At 47.9% G+C, this 24,434-nt stretch overlaps 1 long non-coding RNA gene across 1 annotated transcript in view; it reads right to left on the minus strand.

Annotated features, from left to right (window-relative positions):
• Positions 1 to 15,689: 15,689 nt before the first annotated feature.
• Positions 15,690 to 24,434, minus strand: part of LOC142591178 (uncharacterized) — a 36,569-nt gene continuing 27,824 nt past the window's right edge. Inside the window, exon 4 of the long non-coding RNA XR_012830376.1 lies at positions 15,690 to 15,835. This is a non-coding gene — a long non-coding RNA (uncharacterized LOC142591178). The remainder of the gene's footprint in view (positions 15,836 to 24,434) is intronic.

The following is a 24,434-nucleotide window of genomic DNA, read 5'->3' on the forward strand; positions in this document are numbered from 1 at the left end:
CTGACTTCATCATGTTTCGAGGTAGAGGAAGACGGTATGCGCGGCTGAAAATATACCTTGATCAATCTTGCCTTCGTCAAGTGAAGCACAAGCGGTTTTTGGGCGTCATTATTGACTACCGTCTACAGTGGCGACGAGCTGTGGACTCTCTTGTAACATCACTATCTCCACGTCTCAATGTAATCCGTAGAGTTGCAAGTGAGCAATGGGGAAATCACCCTTCTTCAATGATCAGGCTGCACGATGGACTAGTGACGAGTCGAATAATGTACCAGCTCCCTTTAATTTCCCCCTCACTATCACAGCTGGAACGACTTGAGGTTTTGCACAGAAAGGGCCTAAGGAGAGCTCTTGGCGTTCCGCAGACTGCCCCTAACAATGCAGTACTTTATGAGTCTCTATCGAGACCTCTTAGCCTAATCGCTCCACAAAGGTTATTGCTGCAAATTGGCCGCCTCAAACAGACGATAGCCGGGCGAGCCCTTCTACAGAGCCTTCGAAAGAGATCTGAGTCCCGAGCGTACTTGTCCCTTAATACTCTAGGTTACCTGGGTCTTGACGCTAGAGCTCCAACTAAGAGGTTGAAACCACCTTGGTCTTTCACGAGCCTCGATTGTTCGTTGACAATTCCTCACGTTCGTGCTAAGCGGAGTTCTCCTTTGGCGGCAACGCGCGCGCTCGTACTGGAACATCTTGAGAATGAATATGTACGTCATCTTCAAATTTTATTCATGGCTCTGTGGACAAGATCAGAGGATCTAGTGCAGCTGCTTTTCACATTCCCTCTTTGAAGTATGATTGGTCGGTTCGCTTCACTGCAGTCGTGCCCTCCACAACGGCCGAAAGCGTTGCCATTGAGGCAGCTTTAAAGAAGCTACGGTTTTGTATGCCTCAACCTGTTGTCATTCTTACAGATTCGAAATCAGCCCTTCAAAGGTTAGAGCACGGGTTCCCTACTGATTTCTAATGTCTAAGCTCCCTACGCTCGGTGCACAATCTCCATATCAAAGGCTTCTCCATACGATTTCAATGGGTGCCCTCGCGCATAGGTATCATAGGCAACGAGATGGTGGACAGCCTCGCCCATAGAGCGCTGTCTGGGAATCCTTTGAGAAAAGTGCCTCAAGAAGACAAGAGACTCTTCAGAGAAGCGGTGTCGTGCCACTTCAGTTCTTTGTGGAGCTCGCATCACAAGCCATGCGTGATCAAGGGTCTCAAAAGAAACCAAGCCACCTTACTGCTGCTCCGCGTTCGCGCGGGCTCTTCTCGTACCCCTGCGTGGATGTATAAGACTCGCCTGGCGTTATCACCATTATGTACTACGTGTGATGTGTGCGGTGACATAGAACATTACATAATGTGCTGTACTGTGTATAACGCGGAAAGGAGGGTGTTATTCGGGTCCCTCAAGAAGACAGGAGTTCCTCACAGTTCTCTTCAGGACATTGTTTTCCCGCGCGGGAACCGGTTGTGTAGGAAGGAGGTCTCTTGCCTTCTTTTAAGTTACCTACAGCACACGGATTTGACCTCCACATGGTGAACTGAGGAGTGACCATTTGTAATTGTGAGGTCTGTGTCTGATTATGTGATTTATTTATTTTAAGTGTCGCTACGGTGGAGCAATTGCCGGCAGCAACTGCAAGGCTAATCCCACCAGTAGCCTACAACAACTCAACTCAACTCAGTTGGAGCAGAGGGATCGAAGTGTCGCAGCACCGGAGGAGAGCTGAGAACGCGTCGTCGCACGCCGGGGACCGGGCTGGTAGGTCAGAACTGCCGGTGAGAAGCTGCATCAAGCGGGTGATGATAGAGGCAAAGTTACGGACGAAGCGTCGGAAATATTAGCACACGCTGATGAAGCTGCGAAGCTCTTTCATGGTGGTTGGTTTAGGAAACTCGGATACGGCGCTAAATTTCATAGGGTCTGGGAGGATACCGTCGTTTGAAACTACATGGCCAAGAATAGTAAGCGTGCGAGCGCCGAAGGGGCATTTGTTCAGATTTAGTTGCAGGCCTGCAGTGGAGAGGCACGCAAGGACTCGCTCAAGGTGGCTGAGGTGCGACGGAAAGTCGATGAAAAAAACCATAATGTCATCTAAATAACGGAGGCACGTTTTCCACTTCAGTCCTCGAAGAACGGTGTCCATCATTCGCTCGAAAGTGGCAGGCGCGTTGCAGAGGCCCAACGGCATGACGGTAAATTCATACAGCCCATCAGGTGTTACAAAGGCTGTCTTTTGGCGATCGGCCTCTGCCACTGGCACTTGCCAGTACCCGGAGCTCAGATCCAGCGAAGAAAAGCACATAGAAGACGTAATCGACATATGTAAACGCCTGAATCCTTCCATGATCGAGCAAGAGAAGATTAAACACAACCTGAAAGGCATTGACGCGATGCCTTTCAAATGTTTTTGGCCAAAGACCCACGCGCCGTCGTTGAGCTTACGACCTTGTGCCAGAGCTTTGATGAGCTACGCAAACAACGCGTCTTAGTTCGGTGGCCGACAACAACAGACGATTCTCTCGCCGCTTTAACCACAATACGCTACTGTCGCAAATCAATGAATATGTGCGTGAGGAAGTGGCACGGCTGTCTGTCTGAAAAACATTTATTTACATAAGTTTTGCAGGCAGCTCTCGTGTTTGTCGTATTTGCCAGCTCCAGAAGTGTCTACGCACAATCTAGCGCAATCTATCACAAAAATTATTCATTCAGGTCTCCGAGGTACTGCCGCCTGCCTCTCAGCCGACACCTGTCGCCGCACAACTCACTTATGCGGCTGCCGCTGCACAGTCACTGCGTCGACTGCAAGCGTTGAGCCTCAACCTTTCCGACAGCCACCGGCGCCATTCCCTGGTGCACAGCTTCCCTACCGTGTATCACCAGCGGAGCGTCGTATAATTACGGAGAAAGTTAACGGCATGCTTCAGCGTGTACTCATCCAGCCTTCTTGTAGTCCTTGGTCATCCCCCGCTGTGCTGGTCAAGAAAAAAGATGGTTCAGCTAGGTTCTGTGTGGCTTACCGGCGTCTCAACAAGATTACTAGAAAATATGTGTACCATCTTCTACGCATAGACGACGCCCTCGATTGCTTGCAGGGCGCTGAATTCTTCTCTTCACTCGATCTGCGTTCGGGTCATTGGCAAGTCCCGATGGCCGAGTGTGATCGTCCAAAGACGGCGTTGGTAACCCGGGATGATCTTTACGAATTTACAGTCATGCCATTTGGACTTTGAAATGCGTCTGCAACATTCGAGCGAATGATGGACAGCATCTTACGCGGTCTAAAATGGGAGATATGTCTGTGTTATCTAGCTGACGTCGTCGTGTCGCCCCCGATTTCGCTACAGACCTCGCCCGTCTGCGCGCGATTCTCCACTGCCTTACCAACGCAGGGCTTCAACTCAACCTGAAGAAGTGCCACTTCGAGGCTCACCAGCTCACCATACTAGGTCGCGTGGTCTCATAACACGGGATTCTTTCTGACCCTGACAAACCTCGCACCGTCACGGAGTTTCCAAAGCCGACCACCGTAAGGGAACTGTGCAGCCTTGTGGGCTTATGCTCGTATTTTCGTCGCTTTGTCAAGAACTTTGCCTACATCATAGCACCGCTTACGAAGATCCTTGCTGGCCCTGGCAACTTTTCCCATTTTTTATTTTATTTAGTGATACTGCAATCCCAGGAAGGGATTTTCGCAGGGTGGGCGTACAGATACAAGCACTGGTCAAATATTTACAAAAAAAGCCAGAAAAAAGACAAAGGCCGCAAATGATTAGCGAACAAACAAAAAGGATCAGCATTTGAGAGAACATAGTTCAATGGTGGCAGTGCAACTTAGGAGCAGACATAGCTGCACTGTAAGGTTTATGGCATATCGTAGTTATTCAGGAACATGTAAAATATTGAGTAATACAGTAATACAAAATGTAAGGGGCATAAAGTTGATAACAATAATGAATTAGCAACTATATGGGCAGCAGGGAATGAATACAACAGAAAATAGATGTTAATGGACACTGAGGCTTCTGTTGAATGACGTCAGAGAATGCTGTAGTACTTGATCGTTAGTAAGTCGATACCATTCCTTTACTGTTCTTGGAAAAAATGAATATTTAAAGCATTTATTACGTTAACGAAAATGCGTGATCGTGAGACTATGACGTTTTCTTGTAGTGTAATCTGAAGGGAAGGATATTAGTCCGTGAAGAATAATCTTAAAACGACCTTTGATTAATTGGTATAAGAACTTAAGCCGGGAAACGCGATTCCTTTCGGATACAGATATCAAACCAGCCCTACTCAACAGATCAGCTACTGATGTGCGTCTACATTTATTGTAAACAAAACGAACTGCTTTCTTTTATACTTTTTTAAATTTCATTAATATTCGTTTTAGTATATGGATCTCAAGTTATCGCCGCATAATCTAATATTGGAAGGACAACCGATTTGTAAGCTAGCAGTCGGACTATGCGTGTGGAGAGTCTTAGGGCTCGCCTAAGAAAAAAAAAGTTTGCGGTTAGCATTGCTTATAACCTGATCAATGTGGTCAGTCCGGTCAAGGTCGTTAGTAATCCATAATCCTAGATATTTGCATTGCGCAACTTCGGAAAGGATATTGTCAGCAAAAGAATATTGGAATATGAGGGGATTTTTCTTGCGGGTTATTCTCATGTAAACGGTTTTTTGAAAATTTATCGGCATCTGCCAGGCATCACACATTGAGTAATCTTTTGGAAGGCCTCGTTCAGTGTTGTTTGATCTGATATGGTTTTAATTTCTGAGTTGAGCACGCAATCATCCGCGTATAATTTAATATGAACTGGAATGTCTTTTACGATGTCGTTTATATAACTGATGAATAGAAGTGGCCCAAGCACCAAACCCTAAGGGACGCCAAAGTCAACAGAAAGAGACTGTTATGAAGGATCACGAAAAGTGACATTGTTGACGGTTGCTCAAGTATGCTGAAATCCAATTAGTAATCTTGTTATTTTTTATTGTGCTATTAATTTTGGAACGCACCTTTTTGTGAGAAACTTTATCAAATGCTTTTGCGAAATCCATAAGTATGACATCTGTTTGTCAAGCCTGCGACGACGACTTCACTACATTACAACATCCGCTTACTTCACCACACATTCTGCGCCATTACGACCCGACTGCACCAACCGAAGTACGCACGGACGCCAGCGGCGTCAGTCTTGGTGCAGTACTCGCGCAACGCAAACCTGGCTTGCCTGAGTATGTTGTCGCTTATGCTGGCTGTGCCCTCACCAAGGCGGAATCCAACTGCTCGGTAACTGAAAAGGAGTGTCTCATGATTGTGTGAGTAATAAGCAAGTTTCATCCCTAATTATACGGCCACAGTTTCGACGTGGTGACTGACCATCACGCACTGTGTTGGTTGGCCTCCCTGAAGGATCTTTCTGGTCGCCTTGGACAATGGGCCCTTTGCCTGCAAGAATTTGACATTCGCGTGGTTTACAAATCGGGGTGAAAACACTCTGACGCGGATGCGCTCTCCGGATCTCCCGTGAAATGGGCTGCAGAACCGCATTCAACTGGTGCCTTTCCTTGGCCGCTCTTACCGCCATAGACATGCCTTCTGAACAGTGAAAAGACTCCTGGATCGTCTCCTTCCCGAATGTTCTTTCCGCTCCGCCAACTTCTGCACACCCACGTGCACTTCGCCGCCAAGCCACGCATTTTGCGATACGGGACGAACTATTATATCGTGACAACTATCAACCGGATGGCCGTAATTGGCTGCTCGTAATCCCTAGCCGCATACAGTCCGATGTCTGCGCATACTTTCATGCTGACCCTCAACATGCTTACGCTGGTGCGCTGAAAACATATGAGCGGCTCTGACAACGTTAATAATGGCGTTGCATGTACACATAAGTCCGCAAATACATTCGGTCTAGCCAATTGTGTCAACAACGGAAACCATTTCCAGATTCGCCCGGCCTCCTGCAGCATTTACCGTGTCCCGCAAACCCCTTCGACCGCGTCGGAATCGATCTTTGTGGCCCACTTCCGTGCTCTGTCGCTGATAACAGATGGGTCATTGTCGCTGTCGACCACTTAACGCGATATGCGGAAATGGCTGCGCTTCCTTCGGCTGGTGCTCGTGACATTGCGAACTTCGTCTTACGCCATTTCGTCCTCCGCCATGGCGCACCACGCGAACTACTCAGCGACAGAAGGCGTGTCTATTTATCCGATGTCTTTCAGGAGCTCCTTCGTTCATGTCTGTACAGCTCACCGCATATCTACAGCCTACCACCTGCAGACCAACGGACTAACGGAGCGTTTAACCGCACGCTGGGAGACATGCTGTCCATGTACATTACTTCTGTCCACTCTAACTGACATGACGTTCTTCCCTTCGTCACTTACGCGGTTAATACCGCGACACAATCGACAACCGGATTTTCCCAATTCTTTCTTTTGTATGGCCGCGAACCATGCACCACACTCGACACCATTTTGCCGTATCGTCCGGACGCCTCCGAATTCAGCCCAGTTTCTGAAATGGCTCAATATGCTGAACAACGTCGGCAGCTGGCCCGCTCCTTTACTTCGGACAATCAAGCCCTCCAAAAAGATCGCCATGACCGGACTCTGACTGCACAAGCTTTCGCCGTCGGCTCCCTCGTCTGGCTCCGCACGCCGTTTTATTCCCCTGGCCCGACTCCTAAGTTTGCCCCCAAGTACCAAGGCCCTTATCGCCTCATCGAGTGCCTATCTACCGTTACCTGTGTTGTTGAGCCGATCATCCAATCCTCCGACAAGCGTCGTCTTGGCCGCCAGGTGGTGCACGTGAGCCGCCTTAAACTAAAGCCCCTGCATCTACGCGCCACCGCCGCTTTCTTAAGTAGCGACAACCTTTGTTGTGCGCCGCTTTTCCCCTCACATCAAATCCGGTTCCGGTATTTCCGGTTCCGGCATTTCCGGTTTAAAAATTTCCGGTTCCGGCGTTTCCGCTTCCTGGAGTTGCGCTGCGGGAATTTCCGCTTTAACTGCTGTTAGACGATGGTGAGACGCCCGCGCGTGCTTAGCAGAGCTGTGGCAGTCACCATAAGAAGAATGCAAAGGGGACAAGCTGTTGTATTCCGCTGAAGTAGTAGTTCGCGGTCGCTGTTGTCTAAATGCACGAAAAACGGCAGTGGTCTCCAAGCGCCCAGGCACTACATTCCACTGTACGTTGTCGCTCGTGCCACAACCCGTCGCAGGTTGACGCGAAGCAGCGAACACGAGCAGATCGCTGGTTACAGTAGGCGGTGGTTCTTGGATGGAATCGCATTCACAGTTTCAACCGCAACTCGTGCAATTAAAGCCTCTCCAGCGGCGCGAAAGTAAACAACGCTAAAAAACAAAGTGTCACTTCCACTCGGAACAGGAAGCTGCAGCTACGTAAGTTCCGCTTGCCACCGGAAGCTAAGGGGGTGAGTGGGAGGGGAGCGTGGAGGAGGAGGGGCGGTTGGCGGTACTTAACCTGGTCGGCGGAAACGTGTATGGAGGGGCTTTACCTTAAACCATATCCTGACCCCCTTATTTTCATGCACCCTTGAGCCGCCAGGATGGTTTCCCTTCACCGCCGGGGTACTGTAGTGGCGAAGAAGCAACGCACGCAGCAGTGAGACACCGTCTAGGCGGCAGGTGCGAGCGCATATCGCGAGCTGTTGACGCCGGCCGAGACCGCCTTTGCTATGCCCGTCGTGCGGTCCTCCCGCTTGCCGTCCAACCTTAATGAACTCACTTCTATATGTATGTGTCTTAATACTTAAGCACCACTCGATTTGCAGCTGCTGCGGTAACCCATGAGCGCGGAAAGCATAGTCGCTAGGGAAATAATTGGGGGCACCTTAACAAAATAATAGGTCAAAATCAAAAGCCGTCCACAACGGCATCTCTAGTAGACGCTGTGCGATGTTCGGAAGAATGCGTGCCGACTGAAGAAAGGCTGCCACGGAGGGCTTCTGACGGTTACTGTAGCTTGAAACGAAAAAAAAAGAACCGTAGCCCAGAATCAATCATCGCGCTCGTCGCGACTAAAGGCTGTTAGGATGATAAGTAATTTCCAGGCGACGAGCGGCTACGCTTTATCAAGAACACTGATAACGCCGGCGGGACAAGCATTGTGGCGACTTTCAAGACGCAGGGATAGCTTTTATTTATTTTATTTTTATTTTGTTGACGTCATCACACGTTTCCTCGGCAAGTTTGAAAAGCTTGAGGTGAGTACGCCACGTGGTGGCATTCACGCGAACTAAACCCTCTTGTCCAGAAAAGCTGGATACGCGGGATGGCGAGTCATTTTTTACAATACATTTTAGTTGCAAAGTAGTGTGAAAATATTTATTTACCATTTCTGTTCACGCGAACGGAAATGGAAATTTACCATTTCCGTTCCGCGTGCTAGGAGTGTGCGAATTATAGAAAATCTTGAATGAAATAAAAATGGCTCTATTTGATTTGGTCATCGTATTGAGTACATTCAATTCTTTCCTGGGTCCGTTTGATTCATACACCGATTTGATCTAAAAAATAACTTCGCGAATAACTAAACTTGAAGGAGCTCTTAAAAGCGCACTGTGCGTGTGTCAGAATGTTGCTAGAAAGAATATTATATACGACCATCAGTGTCACGTTCTACGTAATGTCATTTTATTCCGCTAACTAAAATGTCCTTAGTGCAGAAAAAGCGAAAAAAACTTTCCACTGATGCCGAAAGCCTTTGTACTTTGCATGTGCGTTTATGGCATGGCCATTTAGGTTCAGGTGGTATTGGCATGTCATAAGATGCGGTGCAATTGACGTTTAAGTATGTCGCAACCACCGCCACATAAGGTTCTCAGTTTTAGTGTCGGAAGCTCGAAGTAGACATCATGTGGGAACGGGCAAATGTTGCCAGCCGCGTATATTAGTGGTCGTCCTCGTAAAACGACCATTCCAGCTTCTTCGCGTTAGTGAGCCTCTTTTCACAGCAGACGAAAGTGCTTCGGAAGCTCGACGGCGAAGTTTACGCAGGGCATCTCGAAAGTTGTCGCAGCTGGAAACGAATTCTAGGAGAACATCGGAAGCCAGCGCAAATCGGTTGGTGAATTCTTGACGCACTGCCTGCTCGCCTTCCGATGAAGTTCCTCCAGTGTGTACCAGACAGCGTCGGGAGTGAACGTCACAAATTTTACGACCATTTCTCAATGGGTGTCGCCTTTGATGACTGACTCGCTCCGTCTTGTTCATCGCCTGGCGATAAGCGCCTTCCAAGTGTTCGAATGTATCTTGCCAATCGACAATGGGGAAAGCGGACGGCGTGTTTCGCACGTAGAAGCGATAGTGCCATACCGGATGACTTGCCTCTCCACGGTGAGCCTTGCCTAGACCCCCGAGGGTCACGCCGTTTTCCAGGAGCCTTGACCTGCGCTGGCGAATATATTCTGCACGCCCTTCAACGCTGTGAGGTCTGCAGCGATGTAGACGTCGTCGTTAGACGCCGTCTTGCACGCTTGTGGGGTCAGCGAAGAGAGACGTCGACTATAACCGGGGAGGTGCCCGGTTTCGCGGTAGAAGCAAGTGGCTACGTCGCCGTCGAGCCTGTCCAGGCTGAGACGAAGGTCGTCGACACGGTGCGCGAAAAGGTCGATGAAGAGGATACTCGCGGTTTAGGCGACACTGCGCCGCCAGAGCTCGGTCTTTCTACGCAGCCAATTTAAGCCACGCTGGACGAGTGACAGTGGCAGCAGGCAGGCAGCGCACGGAGGACAGTCGTGAGATCTCGTGTCGAGATCGTCAGCGAACGGGCGGACGAACGCCATGGTCACGAGCAAGTCTTCTTAGCCGGTGTCGCACAGCCGGGGCTTGAGCCTAGGGGCGCAGCTAGCTGGCGCAACGCTGAATGCGATACGTAGCAGAAGTCGCAAAATATCGGGAAAATTGAAGTTAGGTCCAGCTTGATGTTTGGAAGAGCTTTCTCAAGGGTTCGCCGTGGTCGTATGGCTCGCTCGGTTTGCGTTATAAAATGACGTGTCGTACGAGCATGTCGTGATGATGATGGCAAAAGATTGTTCAAACGAAATGTAAAGGATAATGAATCGATTGGTAGCATGCAGGAACGAAAGAAGTAGAAAAGAAAGACGAATGAAGTATAGAAATGGTTAAAATAATAGTCAGCTATGCTTCAGTAAAAAGAAAAGCAGAGGGAAAATGAACCTTAGGAACTTCACCGAATGGAGCTTTGCACTTCCTGTTCGTGCAGTTTACTTTTTCTAACTTTAGATAGGTGGAAATTCTTTTTTTGTGATACGGTAGAGGGAGACCAAAATGTGCAAAATTAACACGATAAGCTTTTCGTTTCGCAGAAGTCATCATAGAGTTTGCCTGACAGTCTCACGGCCAACGTTTTTTAAAAGTTATTTGACACCTTGCTTATACGGCTGAAGCCTACTTTCAAGTCGCCAACGAAGAAAAAAAATTTCTGCCACAGAAGTGTCGGTAGTATATCTCGAAACATGGGATACGACGTTGGCAGGCCTTGTGAACGTACCGTCTTCGTTTCCAGACATTGCAGTTCGTTTGCTAGAATAAATACTCAATAGCATATGTTTGGTTAGGTTTGTTGTTAAAGGATCGAGAAATTTCTGATGTTCGTGCGACCAATTACTCTTTCGTCAAAAAATACCTTTAACCAAAGCGCACTCTTAGTGATTGGTTGACATCTTAGTTTGCACATCAGGTAGGTACACATCGCGTTGAACTTTCCGAAGTAATTCAGGGAGTTATGATGTTGCTTTTTTCCGTACCACGATTAGGCGTAGATACTTGATTCTTCAACAATGTATGCTTTATTTAATAACTAATGGCGCCAGGAAAAAAAATATTGTTAATGCCTCTTTTATAGAAATCGGTACAACGCAGAAGTGAAACGCTTCTTCACAGAAGCTGTTTCATGTTGTTGCGATCGGCCAGCGGGTGTAGTGGCATTCTAGCCTCTCCTACACCAGTGCGACGAATCGCTTCGTGAAGCTAACAATGCCTCCCCCTCAGACTGACTTGCGGTAACAGCAAGGTGAGACACGTTTGGCGGATCGGGTCTTGTTTGATGGTTCACTGTCGCAGTCATTGACGATAGGAGCAAGAAATGCCTGGAAAAGGGCGCTTTACGCCGATTCCTCACGGACTCCGGTAACCGCCACAGTCGTTTTACAGACGCTCCAGCTAGCTGCTGGGTCATCCCAGGAACCAAGACCCGCCAGTTTGAGTCAAGCGTGCAATCTCTGTACTACAAAGCACCCCCTCGTTTCTGTGTATTCAGTGAAGAAAGGTGCTGGAGTGATTGTGCGCACCCTCGCTCTCAAACGCAGAACCTTCGACGACTCTGGACGCTGCGATTGGACGAAAGTGGGACGGCAGATTTCCCTGGCCCAGGGATCTAGGGAGGAACGAAGGGGTTTAAGCGGACTTTATCGGTTTCTCAGTGTGCTTCAATTCAGTCATGCTAGACTGATGAGGCGTAATGTTTTCCACTCCTTATGTAGATACTGTAAATAAACCCAGTACTCCTCGTTCTCGATGAGAACACGTTGCTCCCTTCAACAACATCCTTAGCGTGGATGAGTCGTACGACGGCAAGGGCCAGCTACCCTGTTTGACATGCCCGACACCAACCCGTACAGCCCTTTGTATACCGAGAATTACTGTGTCAGTTACCTCCGGTAACCGTAATAGCCACCGTGACCGTGATTACCGAGCCAACATGGCGGTACCCATTCAGCCCCATACCACCCACTTCGATTCCAATTCACGCTTGTTACTGACTCTCTGGCTTGTCAGCAAGAAACAAGCAACAAAATCCGCCATGGTAAAGTGTCATCTCTGCTGAGATCGAATCATCAGGTATGTTTCGTTGCAATTATTGAGATGGGCTGTTTGATTTCACGCGGCTAGAGCTACAGACACGGCACCGAGCCGTAAAACTGTTTTGAGTTCTAGTTAGTAGATGGCGCCACAGTGTTAGCATTGGTATTACGTTGACGATGCAGAATGCTAGAAAAAGACTAATTGTTCCCTGCATCATTAATTTAATCATCATCATCATCATCATCATCATCAGCCTGGTTACGCCCACTGCAGGGCAAAGGCCTCTCCCATACATCTCCAACTACCCCGGTCATGTACTAATTGTGGCCTTGTTGTCCCTGCAAACTTCTTAATCTCATCCGCCCACCTAACTTTCTGCCGCCCTCTGCTACGCTTCCCTTCCCTTGGAATCCATTCTGTAACTCTTAATGACCATCTGTTATCATCCCTCCTCATTACGTGTCCTGCCCATGCCCATTTCTTTTTCTTGATTTCAACTAAGATATCATTAACTCGCGTTTGTTCCCTCACCGAATCTGCTATTTTCTTATTCCTTAACGTTACACCTATCATTCTTCTTTCCATAGCTCATTGCGTCGTCCTCAATTTAAGTAGAACCCTTTTCGTAAGTTTCCAGGTTTCTACTCCGTACGTGAGTACTGGTAAGACAAAGCTGATTATAAAATTTTCTTTTGAGGAATAATGGCAACCTGCTGTTCATGATCTGAGAATGCCTGCCACACGCACCCCAGCCCATTCTTATTCTTCTGATTATTTCATTCTCATGATCCGGATCCGCAGTCACTACCTGTTCTAAGTAGATGTATTCCCTCACCACTTCCAGTGCCTCACTACCAATCGTAAACTGCTGTTCTCTTCCAAGACTGTTAAACATTACTCTAGTTTTCTGGAGATAAATTTTTAGACCCACCCTTCGGCTTTGCCTCTCCAAGTCAGTGAGCATGCATTGCAGTTGGTCCCCTGAGTTACTAAGCAAGGCAATATCATCAGCGAATCGCAAGTTACTAAGGTATTCTCCATTAACTCTTATCCCCCATTCTCCCCAATCCAGGTCTCTGAATACCTCCTGTAAACACGCTGTGAATAGCATTGGGGAGATCGTATCTGCCTGCCTGACGCCTTTCTTTATTAGGATTTTGTTGCTTTCCTTATGGAGGACTACGGTGGCTGTGGAGCCGCTAAAGATATCTTTCAGTATTTTTACATACGGCTCGTCTACACCCTGATTCCGCAATGTCTCCATGACTGCTGAGGTTTTGACTGAATCAAACGCTTTCTCGTAATCAATGAAAGCTATATATAAACGTTGGTTATATTCCGCACATTTTTCTGTCACCTGATTGATAGTGTGAATATGGTCTATTGTTGAGTAGCCTTTACGGAATCCTGCCTGGTCCTTTGGTTGACGGAAGTCTAAGGTGTTCCTGATTCTATTTGCAATTACCTTAGTAAATACTTTGTAGGCAACCGACAGTAAGCTGATCGGTCTATAATTTTTCAAGTCTTTGGAGTCCACTTTCTTACGGTTTAGGATTATGTTAGCATTTTTCCAAGATGCCGGTACGCTCGAAGTCGGCATTGCGTATACATGGTGGCCAGTTTTTCTACAACAATCTCCCTACCATCCCTCAACAAATCTCCTGTTACCTAGCCTTTGTAGAAAGTTAGTTATTCAAGCATTCCAGATTGCCATACTGCCATTAACGACGATGTTTTTTACAACGTCATAGATTAAGTGCATATGGCACATACTTCAATATCAGTTAAAGTCGGGAGAACGTAATGTGCACTGTGCGACAAAAGATGCTTTGTTTCTTGCTTGATAAGAAATCCTAAGTGTAACAAGAATGGCGTTTTGTTTTGTCCGTGTCTTCAGTGAACTTAGAAGCCAACATGTTTAGGAAATTATTTAAATTAGGGAATTTTACATGTCACAACGACGATAGGATCGTGGGGCACACCGTAAGGTGGGGGGGGGGGGTTCTTCGGATCATATTGACCACCCGGGGTTCGTTATCGTGTACGCACTACACCCGGTACACTGATATTCTTGCATTACGCCCTCATCGGAATGCCGCTGCCGCGGCCAGGACCTCAACCTCAACCTCGAGCTCAGCGGCGCAGTGCCATATAGCCACTGCGCGACCACGGTGGGTTGCTTATATTTGGTGAAATAGGCGAGTAGATTAGGGGTAACGCATACGCACAGTTTGAAGTGTGTAGGGTAATTACGGTCTCTGCAGAAAGTTACGCACGCGAGTGTTCCGGATCGTCACGGGCGTGTTCTACGAGCAGCGTAAAATTTAGCCGGTGAATCTAGCGCAAGTACACGGGCCACCGAGGTACAGCTCAGCTAGCGTGGGAGGAGCAGTGTTGTGAATTTGTGTGTCAACTTGAACGCATGCTAACAGGTGCTCGAATGTGCCCCGCTGCCGCTTACAGCTACGTTTCTCAATGTCGCGGGTCAACTCCGTATTACACAGAGTTTGCATTTTGAACAAATGCGGGGAATTTTGCCTGCAATGTGTCCCAAAGCTTTCACGTTCCTGGCTAAATTACGAACGTTAAGGATAATTAATAAACCCTCGTATTCTTGGTGTTCCGCGCGTGATACGAGGATTCTACGTTGTTCCTCCAGCGTCCTCGGTCAACTATACAAGCCATGTTGCTTATATTTGACCAAATCAAGGGGCAAGTTACGGTAATGTGTAAGCGAACGTTCAATGTGATTGGGTTAATTAAGGCCTCGAAACGTATGAAAGTGCCCCGTGGCCTTATGAGTGTGTTCTTCCAGCGCCGCAAGTTTTATCCAGCGCCCCGACATAAGTACACGCGCCACCAAGATTGATTTCAGCGAACTTGATGGGAACACTACAGCGAAACTGTGCTAAGTAAGGTCATGTGCATTAGTTAGAGCCTTCTTAAAAAATTCTTTTGTCAAGCGCTCCAAAGCGCTACGCTCCCGTTTTCAGCTAGTTTATCGAATGGCCAGAGTAAACACTGGACTATGGAAAGCTTACATTTCAGAAAACACAGGGCATGTAACTGCGTCTCAAGATTCTCACGTTCCTGGCATAACAAGAAGCGTTACAAATAATTACTGAGCCCTGGCTATTTGCTTTCTTTTGATGCGTGTAATGACGGTTTCCTGGTGAGTTCGATCGGTGAAATAAACGAGGCAGTTTCTTAATGTTTGAGAGACAGTAGGGGCCAAGTATTGGGTGACGTATAGGAAAACTTGAAAGTGAACGAATTTATTGAGGCCTTGCCAATAAACTAGGTATGCATGAGCTCTGAAGCGTTACGAAGGTGTCTTTCGAGCGGCGAAAATTTTAGCCTGTTGCCTTGGTAGAACTACAAATGCGACGGAGTGGCATGTTGTAGCGAACCTCGTTTGCAATTAAATGATACATAAAATCGAGGCTTTACAAAAAATTCTTAGTCAAGTGTTAGAAAGTGCCTTAGGCCACTACCAGTTATGCCTTTACACAGAAGAATACAGATTTTCCGGCAAATGGGGTGTTTTTAGCACAAGAAGTGTAGTATCGTGCACAGTACTCGTTACGATATCAATGGATACGTTACTCAGACCCTCACCGTTTTTTCATCCTCTTTCTCTCTTTTTTTTTTTTCAGGCGGCCCCAAGCACGCGCCTTCTAATGGCGCTGCGCTCGGCAGCGACGCCTTATATAACAAGACGCGTGGTCAGACGAGACATTGCTAATTCAGGAAGCCGATGAGCATTTATTAAACATCATAACAATGAAACTGCAGAAAAATGTTTATGTTCCTGAGCTTTGGTATGTTCTCCACATTTGGGAAACGCATGTTGTTTACTGAAAATTCTGTTTCTCAGACGACGAGGTTTCGGGCAGCATTCCAGGAACGGTGAGTTTTCTCCAGGCTTGATAGATTTATGTCCCCTTGAACCAATTTTAACAACTGTAAGAAGTTTTGGCATGGTAAGAAGCGTGGAATAATGCTTTAAATGAAGAATGACTAAAGACCCGTTATTTTTATTAAACATTTCATCAGTAGTACTAGGTATTCTTTAGTGCTGAAGTTATTCTAAGAATAAAGGATGATATACGTAAGCAACACATGCGGACTATAGTGCAAGAAAGTGCACGAGTTCTAATTCTTCTCTGGCCAGCGTTGGAGATAAGCTTACTCGTTTCCCAAATATTACCCCCCACAGGGGTTTCGCGCCAAGTGTAGTGTTATACTGCAGTTAAATTAAATATGAACAATTTATTTCTCCAACGTGAACTGTTTTCTTTCCACTAATGCTACCGCACCCGCTCTCAAACTTCCTTTGCTAAGCTTAATAAAAGACACAGCTGAAATTTTACAGAGATGACTGTAGGTTTGGCTGTCACATATTTTGCTTCCAGCCACATAAGTTTACCCGTATTGCAACGGAGTCATGTCTATGGATTCGGATTTATTTATTTATTTGTTTATTTATTTACATACATATTGCCCAAGCGGACACTCGCATGGGGCACTGAAGAATTAATATCCAAAGCGCACCATACTTGTGCAGTATACATCACGGAATACGGATCATACAAAAAAAGAAAGAACACCGGTCATCTGGTCAACAGGCACAGCACCTAGTGAACATACATTGATCATGTCAACATCTATTAAACATCTAGAGAACATAGAAAAGTTGAACAACTCGGTGCGACAGTTCATCTACCAGTGCCTTGGACAAAAAGGAGCGCATCCAGAACCACAACGTACCACAAGAATAGCGCAACATTGCACACTTTAGCGCTGAAAAAAGAATTGTTGGCTCTCCCGTAATCGAGAGTGGATGTAAGCACGAAATGGCAATCAGGAAAGCAGATCAGTTGGAGATAATACCAGCCAGAATCTTAAAATATATGTAGTGCATGTTCGCAGCGGCCCACCCCACCCCACCACACCGCACCATGCCATACTGTGCACTACTCCATATGGACGCTGCCCAGCTAGAAGCAGAAAACCGGCTGAAGGCCTCTCGATAGGCAGCAAAAGTCGCCAAGGAGACAGAGCGCGTTGCCTAGCTAGAAGAAGAATGAATTCTGGGGATTTACGTGCCATAACCGCTATTTGATTATGAGGCGTGCCGTAGTGGGGGACTCCGGATTAATTTTGACCACCAGGGACTCTTTAACGAGCCCCGAATGCACGGGACACCGGCGTTTTTCCATTTCGCTTCCATCGAAATACTCTCACTGTGGCCGGGATGTGATCCTGCGACCTAGTGCTTAGCAGCGCAACACCATAACCGCTAAGCCACCGCGGCGGGTAGAAGCGCCTGAAGGAGGCGCCACGGGGCGTTGCGCCATCTCTCGCTGTGATGCGAAACCCGCGCCGTGGAGCTCGCGGTCCGCTGGCGTTCAGCGCTCAGCGCCAATAGATGACAAAGAAATGCATAGTGCCTTGTATCTGCCTTCGGAACGGCGCTATTGGAAATGATGAATAAAACAGCGTACTAGAAGTTACAGGCAAAGTAGTTCTGCGGAAACCGGCAAGGTGGAGAGAAGCAATGAATAAAGGGAAAATCCGACATCCACCAGTTCGTAGCAACTGCTGCAAAGGAAACCCATGCGGGTTCCTCGAAATAAAAGCCTCATAGTTGAAGAAAAATTCGTCCTGGTCCGGGGCTCGAACCCGAGACCAACGCCTTTCCGGGGCAACCGCTCTACCATCTGAGCTAACCAGGCGGCTAGCATATGGCAGGGCGAAGTCGAATTTGTCGACAACACGAAGCAAAGGCAAGTGTTTGACGTAGTACCTCTGCGGAAACCCGCAAGGTGGAGAAGAAATGTGGAAGAATGTGGAAGGTGGAGGTGCATCAGAAGTTACAGCTTGAGTGATATTGTGAATAAACATTAGGAACAACGCGGAAGCAATATTTTGTGTAACTTGTTCGGCCAGTAACTAGCGTATACACTGCGGTCCTATATAAAGGGTTGGGGGCCTCAGGCCGCATTTTCGAAATTTCTGATTGGTTGTCCGGGCGATCTCATTTTGTTCTCGCAACTTGTCCGGATAACTTGTCGCTACCCGGAGGCCCGGGTTCGATTGCCGCCCATACCGAAATTTACCAACTTTTCCTTTCAAAGTGATTAGTTTGCTTTGTTTAGACGGTCACGGCAAGCTGCTGCGGGAACTTCAAGGCGGCCTCGCCACCGGCCTTTCATTTATGCGAATTTTTCTGACTTACAAAGCGCGTTATTGCGGTAAGAGCGGAGTTATTGCCATGTACGAAGCGTGCAGCAGGGTTCTTAACTGCTTCCAGAGTGAATTACTAAAATTTGCGTACGGGGTGTCCAAAATGGTACAAGCGTACTCCAGTATCGGTCGAATATTCTTTAAACAAAGCTTTCTTTCACCTTAAGCGGTGCAAGCCGGAAATTTATTTTTATAAATTTAGTCCCCGCCCAGTTTTCACTGCAGTGTTTTGAACATGCTCATTCTATCATAAATCGAATGAAAACGTAACACCTAAGCACGTGGTTGTGCTGACTTATTCTTAGTACGCTCTGTGAAATTGTTACCGTTTGCATGCGAGTAGCTTATATGTTTACATTCAAACATATATATGTTCACCATTAAGTGGCACCTGCCATTTTTGTGACCACGAAAAGCCAGATGTAAAATCGCTTTGTAAGGCTAGTTGATCAGAGTGATCAACGATTTTCTTGTGCAAACTGATGTTATGCCTGTATTATGTAAATAATATCGATAAGTAGATGGGCTATCTAAGAATAGAGCCCTGAGGCACGCCTGAGGAAACAGTTCCTGGTGATTGCTGTACACCATTTATTATGACTTTTTGAGTACGGCTTAGTTATTGAGCCAATCAGCAATACTGTCTGGTAAACGTAGCAATGAAAGTTTGTGTGAGAAAAGTGCGTGAGGTACCTTGTCGAAAACGTTTTCAAAATCCAGTAGCAAACATTCAATCTGTTGCCCTTCGTCAAAAGACCGAAACAAGTCATGTCTAAATTCAGGCAAATGAGTAATGGAAGACCGGCCCGAACGAAATTCATGCCGACATTGTACGAAAGTTTGCTGTTTGGAAGATGGTTAAAACATCAGTGTAAATGACGTGTTCTAAATTTTTGCCCCAGACACTCGTAACAGAATTGAATTATGGGGTTTCACGTGCCAAAACGACGCTCTGGTTATGAGGCACTCCGTAGTGGGTGACTCCGGAACAATTTGGACCACGTGGGGTGCTTTACATGCACCTAGAAAGGGGCACGGCACCGATAATAGCATCTGGAAATTAGAATTCGTACTTTTCCAGGCTGTGATTTTCGTCGGCACGTTATCCCGGACTCCGGGTTCTTAGCGTAGCTGAAGCACCGGCGCTCATCTCGACTCCGGTGCTCCTTTGGCCAAGTCTGGACGCAACCAGGAACCTTATCTGGCAACAACGCTGCGCTACTGCTATCGCCTGCTCACGCGTACCTGTATATAAACGCCCGCCTGTGAATGACTCCCTTGGGCACGGCAACGGTAACTGCATGTGGAACTTACGCTCCGTACTTTTCCAGGTTAGTTACCTTAATGATGTTTTTTGCATTAGAAGTGACAGCAGGCGTCTTGTTTTCGTGCTGTGCCCAGTTAAGTTGCCTGAAAGATATAGGCGTACGTTGCTTGTTACTTCCCGACTGTGTTGTGCTTTGTAGAAGATGCCGTTGTTGATTGGAGATGGCGTAGAACCTAACCCAGGGCGTGGTCTGGATTCATTAGCTAACGCCAGCATCCGTATTAGAAACTGGTCATAAATTAGATGCTGGACAGCAGGGTATGCTGAGGGAGCTACGAAGTAAAAAGAGAAGCAGGAAGCTATGGATAGTGAAATAAAGCACCTCAAAGAACAAAAAAGCTGCTGCTAATAAGTCATGCGTCTACACGACGAGCAATAAGAATTGTCTGGGGTAGTCGCCAGTTTGACAACTGAACTTGCATTCATTAAAATAGCTCCTCCTTCGCTTAATGTGGCTGATAATAGCGCCTTCCACAATTCATTAAGTGGCACAAACGAGCAATTTCAGTGTATTGCCGCAAGGTACGACGACACTGTGAATAGGATGCGTCGCTGCAATTTTCTATTTCTTGGATTGGAAGACGAAGAAAAGGAGAACTGGGTAGTTTCAGAAATAAAATTCATCCCTCTTCTGAGAAGCTTCAAATACAAATAACCGGCACACAATTGGAGCGCGTACACAGGTTGGGAGTGTTTGCCGAAAGTAAACGCAGGCCGAGTATAGCTAAGTTTACTTTCTTTAAGGACAAACAAACCGTTCAAGCACCTGCGCTAAAGGAATCTGCCTTTTCCATCCGAGAGGACTTTTCGCCATTGACGTCAGAAGCTAGAAAAAATTTAATTGAGTTTGCGAAAAGTCAAAAGAAGTCATTAAAGCTGTCTGTGGACAAGCTTCGCATGGAAAAAGAAACTTGCACCTATGAACTCTCCACTAAAACAATCGTTTCGTCTTTCAGGTAGCTAGCTCAGACTATTTGCTCGCCAGCTCAAGAAAAAGCCCAGCCAAAGCCACAAGTATGTTCATTATCACTGTCTTTTATTAACATTCGTAGCCCGCTGCCTAAGCGCCATCTGGTCTGCTCTTTTCCTGAAGATACCTGTTCTGGTACACTTCTACTAACTGAGACGTGGCTGCGCCCTGATATAACAAACAACGAAATTTTTTGCGGTAACACTCTGTAAAACGGGTACAGACATGACAGCAACGAAAAAACAGGTACTGGCGTCTTAGTGGCTATGAGAAAGGCTGTTTCATCTGTCATTGTTAATATCGATTGTAATCTCAAGATTGTCGGGGTTGCGTGTTCGTCCCCGTCCGTTCAGACATTTCCGACCTACAAGTCGTAGGGAATCTCAGAGGTAGCAAGAAAATTGGTGATGTTTGAATCCCACCGATGGCAACGGTTATTGTGGTCGCACCGCTGGTGCGATCGGTTGGGAACTCGGCGCTGACGCCCGTTGTTGCACCTGGGTCGCAAGCCCCAAGGGTAGCGTTGGCCTGGCGGCCTGGGGTACAACTGGAAGCATCCGAAGGTCCCGGCAAAGCATGAGTCGACTGGTAACAACAAAACAACTTGTTTATTTTAACATCGCAAAGAGTTGGCGGTCAGGTTGACCGAAGTAGAGAGACGGGAGAGCACTTTACTCAACAGAAGAAATCGGAGCCCTCTCTTTTGGCGTCCGGGGGCAGCTGTTTTTATACTCTCGCAGTTGAGGGCAAGAAGGAACCCCTCAATAGACGAGCACGTGAATGTACAATGGGCTAAGGTGACGCACACTGTCGTAGCGCCGCCGGTCGGGCACAAAGACTGGGAGGAGAAGGTAACCTCGGCTCTCGTAGCGCCTCTGGTCAGGCACAATGACTGGAAGGAGAAGGTAACTTCTGCTCTCGTAGCGCCTCTGGTCGGGCACAATGACTGGGAGGAGAAGGTGACACCCTGCTGTCGCATCGCCGCCGGTCGGGCACAATGGCACATACACTCACACACGCACATGAAGACACGTGGCATCGGAACATGCCTAGAAACGCCTGGAAACGCCTGGAAACGCCTGGAAACGCCTGGAAACGCCTGGCGGGGAGCGTAGCGGCGACGCCGAACGGGCCAAAATGTCTGCCGCTTTGTTGCAATCGCGCCGGCTAAACCGCGCGTCGTAGGCGAAACGTAACAGACCGCCCCGCCGGGGGAAGGAGATCCCGATGGACAGGGGACTGCATCCGCTGTCCGGAGGGATGTCGCTCGATGATGCTCATAACAGAAGTCGGGCGTCCCTCGACGTTTCTTGAGCGCAGCGCACAGAGAAGGCCTCGTTCTCTCGTTCAGGTTCGCACAGGACACTGCAAAGTGACTTCGGGAGAGTTCACATTCTTGTTCTCGTTCCCGGCAAGCGTTAGAACTACGCTGAAACTCAACCGCTCAGTCAGCAAGCACGGCACAACCCTCACTAAGCCCTGCCAGGCTCTTTCCCTTTTTTATACCACTGCCTAGTTCCTTACAGTAGTCTAGCATCACTCAGAACGCGTCCACAAATTGGAAAATTGCACTAGAAAGCATATCATCACTTTTAAACACTAAACAAAAGCAATATGTAAAAAAAAATACTGCCTCAGGAAGAAAAACATCAGTAACAAACAAATTTGAGGCTGATTCCTACGTTAGGGGCTTCGACTTAAGCCATCGGCGTTACCGTTGAGACTCCCCTTTTTGTAACGCACCTCAAAGGAATATTGTTGCAGAGCGAGGCTCCAGCGCAGGAGGCGGCCATTTTTGGGAGAGATGGTCTGCAGCCATTGGAGAGGGCAGTGATCCGTCTCAATGATAAACCTCGAGCCGGCTAGATAGCATGACAATTTCTGAACGGCCCACACGAGACACGCACACTCCTTCTCGGTGGCGCTATACGCCTGCTCACGACTGGTCAGCTTACGACTAGCATACAGGACGGGGTGTTCTACTTCTCCATTTTCCCGTTGGCACAGTACAACGCCCATGCCTCGCTCACTAGCATCGCACTGAACAACGAACCCTTTTGTATAGTCTGGCGATCGTAGCACAGGCTGGCTTGTTAGGGCACTCTTTAGGGCGCTAAAAGCTCTTTCCTTTGTCTCGTCCCAGACGACTGTTTGGGGCTCTGTCTTTCTTAGAGCATCCGTCAGGGGAGCCGCGATATCAGAGTACCTGGGGATGTACCTCTGATAGTAGCCGGCGACACCTAAGAACGACCGAATATCGGTCTTCGTGCGCGGTTGCGGAAAGTCTCGTACAGCGGCCACTTTTATTTCAGAGGGGCGGCGACGACCCTGACCAATCACGTGACCGAGGTAGACAACCTCGGCCTGTGCTAACTGGCACTTAGGAGCCTTTACTGTCAAGCCCGCTTCACGCAGGCGGGTTAGCACTGCCCGCAAGTGTGCCATATGCTCAGACCAGGATGCGGAGAATATCGCGACGTCGTCTAGATACGGTAAAGCGAATTCTTGCTGTCCCCGCAACACTTTATCCATGAGGCTTGAAAAACAGTATGGCGCGTTCTTCAAACCAAAACTCAATACTTTAGGACGGAATGTTCCCATTGGTGAAATGAACGCCGCATACCTACTAGCCTCTTCTGTAAGTGGAACCTGCCAATAACCCCTGACAAGATCTAGGGTGGAAATAAACTGAGCGCTACTAACTTTCTCAAGGCGCTCCTCGATGTTAGGGATCGGATAAATTTGATCCTTAGTGATGGAATCAAGCCTGCGGTAGTCGACGCAAGGACGAGGTTCCTTGCCCGGTACCTCAACTAAAATCAAAGGGGAGGTATAATCACTCTCACCTGCCTCAATAACACCGAGCTGTAGCATTTTCTTTACCTCAGCCTCCATAATATCGCTCTGGCGGGGTGACACCCGATACGCCTTGGATCGTACTGGCTCTGGGGAGGTAAGTTCTATGTCATGAGTAAGGACAGAAGTCCTACCAGGCCTCTCAGAGAACAGACCTTGAAACTCTTGTAATAGCTGGTGTAGTTCGGTTTTCTGCTCAGGCGACAGCGGTGCTTTACTGATAAGGTCACTAATGACTTGACCGGTGTCTTCCCTGTTCGTCACTGAGCCTAGTCCCGGAAGCTCGACCGGAAGCTCTTCAGGAACGTTTACCATCATGCACACCAATGCTTCCCTTTGTCTATAAGGTTTGAGCAGATTACAGTGGTAAACTTGCTGTGCTTTCCGCTTTCCTGGCAGACTCACCACGTAGTTAACGTCCGACAGTTTCTGAACAATTCGTGCTGGGCCCTCCCACTGCACGTCTAGTTTGTTGTTTAGCGATGTGCGCAATATCATGACCTCATCGCCCACCTCAAAACGACGGGACCTGGCGGTCCGATCATAATAAACCTTGGCCCTCTGCTGGGCCTTTGCCATTGCTTCACCTGACAACTCCTGTGCCCTTCTTAAGCGTTCGAGGAGCTTAAGCACGTACTCCACCACGACTGGGTCGTCGCCCCTGCCTTCCCACGATTCTCGAAGCATGCGAAGCGGAGACCGAAGCGAGCGACCGTACACCAGCTCAGCTGGCGAAAACCCCGTAGCCGCATGCGGCGCGGTCCTTAAAGCAAACATCACCCCAGGCAGACACAGCTCCCAGTCAGTTTGATGTTCAAAACACAAGGCTCTCAACACGCGCTTCATGACGGAGTGGAGCTTCTCAACGGAATTCGACTGTGGGTGGTACACTGAGCTGTGTAGCAGCTTTACCCCACACCTTTCGAGAAAAGTTGTCGTCAAAGCGCTAGTAAACACTGTGCCCTGATCTGATTGGATTTCCGCAGGAAAACCAACTCGCGCAAATATGGACAGTAGTGCATTGACTATCTCAACTGAGCTGAGTTCTTTAAGCGGCACTGCTTCAGGGAACTTTGTCGCTGGGCAGATCACAGTCAAAATGTGTCTGTACCCCGTGGCTGTTACCGGCAGAGGTCCTACTGTATCAATAACGAGCCGTC

The sequence above is a fragment of the Dermacentor variabilis genome, chromosome 8 (genome assembly GCF_050947875.1).
Source record: "Dermacentor variabilis isolate Ectoservices chromosome 8, ASM5094787v1, whole genome shotgun sequence".
Taxonomy (NCBI): Eukaryota; Metazoa; Arthropoda; class Arachnida; order Ixodida; family Ixodidae; genus Dermacentor; species Dermacentor variabilis.